Raw genomic sequence first — 8,748 nt, 5'->3', positions numbered from 1 at the left:
TAATAATAATAATAATAATAATAATAATAATAATAATAATAATAATAATAATAATAATAATAATAATAATAATAATGGCAGTGGTGGATCAGTGATAGAGCGCTCACCTCCAATGCGTGGGGTTTTTGGTCTGATCCCAGTTTACCCTAAGTAGGTTTTGTGATGGACGAACACCATGTGTAACTGTTGCCTCAGGGTTCTCTTGTTTCCCCAACTTCCTTCATTTCTGCATTTCGTTCAGCACCACCACTTCCATTTCCCTTAACCTCGGAGCAGGGGTGCCCACAAGGGGGGGATATGACGCAAACTGCGTCATTGAAATGTTTGGGGGGGGTAAAAATCTATATAAATATGTTTGAGGGGGTGAAAAAATTAATCGAAAAGAATTTTTTTTCATGGAAGAACATCTACGGATAGACAATTGGGGGGGTGCGTCATGGACATAAGGGGGGGCACCACTGCCTCGGAGTATAATTGTAGGATGTTAAAAAGTAGTCGTAGTAGTAGTAGTAGTAGTAGTAGTAGTAGTAGTAGTAGTAGTAGTAGTAGTAGTAGTAGTAGTAGTAGTAGTAGTAGTAAGACGTTAATAATGTCCACCTCACCATCGCCATCAAACTTTCCAGAATGTAGTCTAATAAATGTGCCAAAAACATACTCCTTGAATACACTTTTTTTTTTAAAAAAAAAGTGCTCACTAGAAGCTCAAAAATTAACTTCTTTTTCTTTCTTTAAACAGTATCAATTACTAGTACTTACTACATAATGATAGGCAATGAAACGGATTGATCTTGTACAGAATGTTTTCTATGTTTCAACTATCTTTTCAATTGAATAACAATAGGTCATACTATCGTACATCACTACTATTGGCTCTACTTACAAAGAAAAAGTAATTTATGAGCTTTCCCTGGTGTCAAATTTCATGCAATTGTCGTATTCAAAGAACACATTAAGATAAACTGGATTGCAGCTTGGAAGTGGTGGCGAGCTGCAAGTAATTCTGGACTTACTCCATGTAATATTGCTCTATTTTGTGGAATAGGACGCTTTTCAAAACAATTATTGTATTCGAAGAGCACACTTATTTATAGAAGGTTCTTAGAAATGTTCTATGAATGAGATTTCTTATTATTTTTTTACTTATTTACTTTTTTACTAATAATTACATTGGGAAAGCTCATTTTGGATAAATTATTTGGACCAGGTTTTAAAAAGTATTGAAATGTGAACTGAGTCAGTTTAGGGCTTGACTTGCACACACACACACACACATAACAAAACTCAATTTGACAACATTTATTTTACAATACTTCATACAAAGAACACACTTATTTAGAATAAGCTTTACAAAATGTGAGTAAAGAATGTGTATACTCTCTGCATTCGAAAAGCATTCTGCTTCACTTGTTTGGAATAAGGTCCAGTAAACGATACGGCTAGGGGTAGGGTTGCATATTTTAAAAGTAGAAAAGCGGGGGATTCTAGACTGGAAGTATTGATGTGAACTTGTGTATTACAAATACTGACCCAGGATCCTTCAGACCACTTTTTTTTTTTTAAGCGATTTCTTTGTTAAGTGACACTTCCCATGTCTAAGGTAAAAACTAAAGCAAAGCAAATTTAGTTTTGCCTTTAATGTTTGATTAAGTTCAACAAATACGAGTTTCGAATTGTAAAATAAGAATTAAGTAACTATTACAGTTGGATATCTATAATTGTAAGCAGTAGCGTAGCCAGGATGTGTGTTTGGGGGGGGGCCCAAGTGCTGTTTCAGATACATATAGAAAAATTACAAACCAAAAAATATATAAACATAAAAATATATAAAAAATTACAAACATCAAAGTACCAAAGTACATTGTCGGACCTCTTTGGGGGGGGGGCCGGCCCCTCCGGCCCCCCCCCCTTCCCTACGCCACTGATTGTAAGGATATCTGTAAGGAAGTTTTTATCATAAGAAAGGTTTTGGTCCATCTCATAAAATTTCTAATCATTTATAAGGTTGCTACTTGAAATCGTACTAATACACAAAATTAAAACGGTTTGACAATATATGAAATACAGCATAAACATTTTAAAAGAAAAAAAAATATTAACAATGAACCTAATGTCAACAAAGTGCTAAGGATACCGTAATTCAATTTGCAATCATTTCTGAATATATAAAGACTACGTGAACACATAGACTAGGTAACAATATAGACTTATTCAGCTGAACTGGACAGAATGGTCATCAAAGAAATATGCACACATGAGGTCATACATTAGTATTCGTGGGTTGAACCAAAATGTGTATGATTATGAAACATTTTTTACAAATTTTTCACTCTCTAACTTAAAAAAAAAACTCAATATAACAACACTTTATCAATAAAGTGGTCTTAGAGTTTTCTCCAATCCAAAAAAGTGGGTGGTTTTTCGTGATTAAGAGATTATTAAGCGGGAGATGAATATACAACCTGAAAATCGGGTGGTACCCGCTAAAATCGGGTAATATGGCAACCCTAGGCTAGGGGTAGAGTAAACTTCCTTCTCCATCGTGTCCCACACACAAAAGTTAATTTTTGATTGGGTCTTTATGATCGAACTTTTCTCTTTTCTTATTGTAATGATTGTACTCGAAGACTACATTCTTAACTTAGTATTTGAAATAGGTTTCAAAATTTTGCTAGTGGTGGCAGGATAAGAGGGATTGTGATGTCACAATAATAATAAAAATTTATTATTGTTGTTGTCTAAAATGTGCTCATGTGTTTGAATCTTCTGTAAAGCTGACATACAGAGGAATCCTTTGCGGGAACACACAGAGGCCATCTTCAAATTATACATACATACAGAAACATACTCAAATTCAATCCTATACGTCAACTGGAGAAATCCCAGTTTTAAAACTGAATCAGGGTTCATGTTATATTTAATTGCCATTAATAAAATACTTCTTTAGGAAATATTTTTAAAAAATCGTTAAGTTTAGTCTAATTGAGAATGTCCAAAATCACACTTCTTAATATTATTCTAGGGTTAAAATATGTTGAGAACTACCTAGATATACTATACGAAGTTAGTAAATCAATGTTGCTATACATTGTTCCCTTGTTATGTGCTTTCTCAAAAATTAGTACAAATGATCCGTACCTGAAATAAGAATAACTACTAGGCATATTTCATAATGGAAAATAATAATTACTGATGCTGCTTTCTTATATATATATTTTATAGTAACTAACAAGAAAATAAAATCTTGCAATCTATATAAGAAATGCTAGGTTTATATGTTTGTGGACGTTTATGTTTCTGGACAATTCTTTTGACAATGATATTTCGGAAACCACAAGCTCTAGAAAGATGTCGTTTTTACTAGTCGATTGCAAATTTTGTGTAGATTGTTCAGTTCTAATTGAATATATTTTTTAAAAATGGCCATGTTTTCTTTATTACATTTTTTATGGATACACTGGAAATATTGATTTAAAAAAAAAAAAAAAAGCATCATATCCTACGAGTTATACATCCCAACATTTGTGTACGGCGTTAGTATATCTCTCCGGAGCTTGTTTCATGACCAAATGATAATGAAAAACGAAGGATAACCATTTCTCCTGCCTAAAATGAATCTTTATTGTTTGCAGTGTTTTGCACAATGAACACCATATATCACTGACATTATAATTAATTATGTGTGTAATGTATTTGCTTATTACATACTTCATGCACGAAGAAATAAAACACTGATCATACATGTATTAGAAACTCCAACCGCAAGTAGAAGGCTCAATGGTAAAACGTTCTCCTCTAATGCAGGGCGTCCTAGGTTCGATCCTAGTTCGCGCTAAGTGAACTTTGTGGTGGACAAACACCGTGTGCGTGGTGAGTTCTCCTGTTTTCCCCCCACTTTCTTCATTCCACCATTTCATTCATTTCTCATCATCCCCGTCTCCTTTAGCCTAGTAGGCATAACTGTGGGTCGTAAACTTAGAGATTTCGTTTCATTTTTGTTTTACAATCACAAGTAGGCTCAAATCTTGCAAACAGTGCGAGATATTGAAAAAATCTCCCATCCCTTGCCGATTTTTATCAAGACGCCCTTCGCTTGTGTCTGTAAAAGGACATGTACAGACGTGAGGAATGGCATGGAAATTCATGCTCATATATGAATGATGCGCTGTGTAGAGAGCGTAAGTTCATCTAGTCAGAATAAAAAATTGTAATTCAAGATCTCAATATACTTACAAATTTGAAAAGATCATGAGAATTACGAATCTTAAATATTGAAATAAAACTCAAGACACTATATTTTAAGCATTTTATTTAAAAGAGAGAGAAGCACACTTAAACACACATACTCACAAAAAAACATCACAGCAGGGGAAGTAAAGTTGAAGAATGGAAGACTCTTATGTGCTAAATGTTTCGCCTGAGTTAAGAAAATAGGTATTCGTTTCATCTCTGTAAAAAGAAAATAATAATAACAATAATTTAATAATAGATTAACATTTGTGTTGTTTGTGTATATTTTGAAGTATATTTTAAAATTACATCTTTCAAGAAAAAAAGCATTAAGTAATGGATTATAACGACGACGATTTTCTACTAAAACATATCAAGTCAGTATGCTCATAAGACAAAATTGAAACTAAAATTCAAAACGTAAACATGACAAGAAATATTATGCTACAAATTATATAATTTATTCCTTAAGTATAATCAAAAGTACTTATCATCAATTTAAAACAGAGAAAAATGACTGCTTATTGCTACTTCACTGTTAAAATACTTCTTGAAAAGTTTTTCTTTCTCGTCAGTCTAAGTGTGAATTTGAATAGATGTTGCTCAAAATTCAGTAGATCCAGTCATATTTTAAAGTACAGTTTTACATTTAAAGAAATTTTTATCATTGCTGAACACTCGCAAGTGCTTACTCATGTATTAGATTGATTTGAACGAAACGTTCGCTTTGACGTCTGGTGGGAAACTCATCTTAGCAGCACAACACAGGGCTCGAGGAAGGTCATGCGTCTAACGGTACAAACTCTGTACATGTCCAGTAAACAGATTGGGATACCTAGATAATCAGGAGGCAGTGTGCTGTTGAATAGGGCTATATAGAAGCTTACGATGGAGATACAGCATTGTAAAAAGAATCCTGTGGGATCGACCAACATTATCTTCGAATGAAACTGTCAGAACAATAGTTGAATAGCAATCAACGTCCAAGGCAGTTTCATAACCCTCCAGTGCATAGTTTTGCTATTTGGCTACGTTTTATACAGCTTGCTATAGCCGCAATAGTACAACTCCAATCGCTTATACCATGCTTTTACCATGTTCTGCTGTGATTTTAATTGTAATTTTATCCACTAGATCTCATGTACTTGAATTTTGCTACCCCGTAAATACTAAATGCGAATATCATATAGAAAGAAAAAAAAGAATTTCAAAAATTCATGCACTGTAAGAATTAAACCACATTTCCACTCACAGAAGACTTTGTTGTTGATATGGTGGTTTATGGTGGGAGTGATGCATCGTATCTTTCTCAGGTGAGGTAAAAACATCAATACAGATATTTTTTTTCATCATCTGCACTTCATGAAATGTACCGTAAACTTCTCCGCAAGCATTCAGCAATGGCCAATAGACATGGGTCTCTCATGCTGCAATACAACGTTCTCGTGCAGTATGAAACTCTTTCTCACCCACCTCCAGGGCCGGATTTAGCATTTTGGCGCCCATAGGCCCAATAATTTTTTCCGCCCCTAGTCTGGTTAAAGTTACTTTCCTAAAATCCTTTATTAAAAAATTATATCAGGCCTGTATGTTAATTGCTTAAACACCACTCCACGATGCAATTTTATCATTGCAAGTTTTTTGAGGAATTTACTTGGTTCTGGGCTTAACAAAATACCGTTAATGTATTAACAAAAGATTGGTGAACTTTACCAACAATTATTTGTTCCAATGAACTTCAAAATCAGAATGCTTTATTGGTCTGATTTTTTAAAATCAATTCAAAAAATATGTTGTTATGGCTATTTATTTTTATTTCTAGATATTTTTTAATTTTTTCTCTCGGCCGTACGCCCCCTGGGAGCTTGCGCCCATAGGCCCGGGCCTACCGGGCCTATTGGGAAATCCGGCCCTGCCCACCTCGATCAAGTCGGCTACAAATTAGCCCAACTACCTATCTACAATTAGACGAGAATCCTGTTCAAAAATGTCATGTATGTTCGTCAAAGCTCATGACCCAGCATAGCCTACGTTTATTTTTGTAATAATTACGCTTGACTTACCAAGAGAAATTTAGCCGTAGAATCCTCCTCCGAAGCCACCAAAGCCTCCATAACCGAGACCATAGTAGCCGATGCCATAGTATGGCCAGAAGCCAATGAATCTCTTGTTTCTGGTGGATCCCTCTTGGGCCTCTTGGGCAACAGTAAGTGCCACAAGGGCCAACAGAACAAGGAAAGCCTTAAATAAAAGATAGACTTAATTAGTTAAACTTTAAAATTGTAAAAATGAAATTACACAAAATATTTGTCTCCCTATACAATACAGCTAAAGCCTTCAATTCGAAAGTCTCAAAGTTAAATGGCGGAAGAAAACAAAGGGATAAACAGTAGTCTTGCTACATATCGTCGTTGATACTACAATACGTTGTTGGCTCACAGTTGGCACTTCAGCGCAAAAAGTTATAGTTTAACTGCTTTTCAGCAGCGTGGCTATATAAGAAGTGAGTCTAGGGCTTAAACTGGGAGCCGAAGCACATAATCCTCCACGGGAATTGAAACCAAGCCTCCCGCGCCGAAAACTGCGTTTTCTAACCATATAACCAGAAGGAAAACGAATCAAAATACAGCAGGCAGATCACACAGATGAAAAACAAAATATGGCGGTTACCCTCGTAAAGGTCAGGAATGAAGATAACACTATTCGCGTAAACAAACGAACGCGTAATATGACACAATTGTAATGCATATTAAAATTCTAAACTATATACACTGAAGACGTGTGACTTTGCGCGTAGATCTACTCCCATCAAGATATGTTAACTAGTATTCATCTATTAATCTTTATTATTATTATTATTATTATTATTATTATTATTATTATTATTATTATTTCCTCGTTTATTTCATTCTTATGAAAGAATTAATGGAAAGTGAAATGGAGGGGACAGAAGAGTGCTGAGAAAACTCATGGACCACCGCAAACTCACATTACTTGCAAAGTGGTGCACACAGAATTTCATCAAAGAAGATGCAAGCACCCAATCTTGTATCGTTTCAAGGCATACGTGAATTTTGTATACGTATTTTAATATAGTAAATGTTTATTTTTCCATAATATATTGTTGAAGTGTGTTAAAACCTTAAACCAATCCTTGCAAACGCCGCTATTTTGAATCGAAATGGATATCCATTGAGATAGATGCAAGTATACTAGCACTAAGACTGAGCCATGGTGGTACCGCTGCCTTACTCTAATCTGTGATTAGAATTGAGTATGGAACCAACAGTGGGATTCAAATTTTTATACCTTTTGGAACAACAGCCTTCCTCAACCACTGTAAGCTAATTTCGCATAATGCTCATTCCAGCTTTGAAACTATTTATAATTTAAATAAAAATAAAATATGACAAATCTAATTATTTTATATGATCTGTGTCACATGCAGTTTCGGTAATATTAATGCCTTCATCAGAAACATTATCTGATGAAGGAAATAATATATTGTTCAAACTGTTTGTAACACTGATTAGTAATTTTAATAAATGTTTGCTTTGGTCAATAGTACTTTTTATTGAAGTGAATTTTGTTTCATAGTCTTCAGTTGCATTGATCCCTTACAGCTAAGAAATAACATCGTAGACTTCGTACTCAATAAAGTTTTTTTTTCATAGTTTTTTAAGGAAATTTCCATTGGTCTATTTGTAGTTTAACATCCCTTTGAGCACCAAAGCTATATGAGACATTGACCTACAGCTTAACGTGGGATTCGAACCATATGAGATCCCACAGGGAACCGAACCTGGATCTTCCGTACCAAAGGCAAGTACGCTAACGATATAGCCAGTAGGGAGCATAAAGGATTTTTTTTAATTTCTGCCATCTTCAAGATGGTTTCATGTACTACTGTAATAATGGTGCTTCTACTTTTGCAAACACTTTGTCTAAAATTACAGAATGGAAAATCTACATTTAACATTGCAAGTAGCTATATAGAAGCTTAAGTACAAAGAAAAAAAATATTACTTATACTTACCAGAACCTTCATGCTGGAAGTTTTCTGATGACGAGCTGTGCACAACTCTACTGATTAGGTCTTCCAACGATCTTTTTATAGTATTCTTAACGTCCTGTATTTGTAAGACAACCAGTTCAAGGATAGAACTTGCAATCAAAAAAGATTATTTTCTTTGGTGAAACATATCGATTCTTCCTGTGGCTTTCCTTACAACATTCTTCTAATTTACTTTTTTTATTGTTATCATTATTGGGGTTAAGACCTCTGGACGATTTCACTTCCTAAATTTGGCAAAAGGCATATACCGTGTTATATATGAGTAATTCCCACAATTTTCACGATGCTTATCGCAGCGCATTACACTTCTCGTTTCTCTTTACAATGGCCTGAAAACCACACTTTTAACAATAACAAAAAGAATGTTATAATATTGTAAATAATTAGGTCATAAATACAGGTACAGGCGAATACGATTTAAAATAAATTGACGTACGTATTTGACC

The 8,748-nt window shown here is 34.4% G+C and overlaps 1 long non-coding RNA gene across 1 annotated transcript; it reads right to left on the bottom strand.

Annotated features, from left to right (window-relative positions):
* Positions 1-4,289: 4,289 nt before the first annotated feature.
* On the bottom strand, positions 4,290-8,389 carry LOC145694073 (uncharacterized). The gene is made up of 3 exons (XR_014132906.1): positions 8,264-8,389; positions 6,291-6,468; positions 4,290-4,446 (listed from the first exon to the last, which is right to left on the bottom strand). It is a non-coding gene; the product is annotated as an uncharacterized LOC145694073 (long non-coding RNA).
* Positions 8,390-8,748: the final 359 nt, after the last annotated feature.

The sequence above is a fragment of the Thermobia domestica genome, chromosome 9, assembly GCF_964235325.1.
Source record: "Thermobia domestica chromosome 9, izTheDome1.hap1.1, whole genome shotgun sequence".
Classification (NCBI taxonomy): Eukaryota; Metazoa; Arthropoda; class Insecta; order Zygentoma; family Lepismatidae; genus Thermobia; species Thermobia domestica.
The sequence above is the reverse complement of the archived record's forward strand: the minus strand, read 5'-3'. Positions and strand labels throughout refer to the sequence as shown.